Raw genomic sequence first — 969 nt, forward strand, 5'->3', positions numbered from 1 at the left:
AACTAGTAAGTGTGGTCACAACCATTATGACCTGGATACACTGTTCCACACCTGAGACTCACCTGGAGATTATGACGCTGGATCCCCTCTGGCCTCAGCCTGACATGGTGACTCTGGTCCCCATCTGGATGTCACCTAGACCAGGTGAATCTGATACCGCTCTAGGCCTCAACTAGACCTGGTGACTCTGGTCCTCAAAATGGCCTCACCGGGACCTAGTGAACATGCTCCCCACCTGCGCCTCATCTGGACGTGGTGACTCGGGTTCTACCTGGGCATCATCGGGACATGGTTACTCTATTCCCCAATGGGACTGACCTGTTCCTAGTAACTCTGGTCCTGTCTTTGGCCTCTTCTGTACCAGGTCACTCTGGCTCTACCTGGGCCTCACCTGTAACTGGTAACTCTGATCTTAAGCATGGCATCACCTGACCTGGTGACTGTAGTTCCCATCGGGATCTTACCTGGACCTCATGTCTCTGGTCCCACCTGGGCCTCACCAGGACCTGGTGTCTCCGGTACCCACCTGGGTAGCATCAGGATATGGTTACACTGTTCACTAACAGTGACCCAGTCAGACCTATTAACTCTGGTCTTCACCTGGGCCACACCTGGACATGGTGACACTGGATCCCACCTGGGTCTCAACTTGACATGGTGAGTCGGATCCCCACCTGGTCCTCACGTGTAACTGCTGATTCTCCGGCCCACATGGACATCATGTGGACCTGGTGGCTGCAGTGTTTCTAGCTTCTCATGTACCTTGTGACTCTAGTCCCCGCCAGGGACTCACTGGGTCCTGGGGAATGTGGTTGCCACCTGCACCTCACTTGGACCTGGTGATTATGGTCTGCACCTGAGACTACCCCGGATCTGGTGACTGTGGTCCCCACCTGGGCTTCATCTGGATATTTGGACTCCGGTCCCCATCTGGGCCTCACCTGGCCCTGTTGACCATGGTCCTCAACT

The sequence above is a fragment of the Canis aureus genome, chromosome 28, assembly GCF_053574225.1.
Source record: "Canis aureus isolate CA01 chromosome 28, VMU_Caureus_v.1.0, whole genome shotgun sequence".
NCBI lineage: Eukaryota > Metazoa > Chordata > Mammalia > Carnivora > Canidae > Canis > Canis aureus.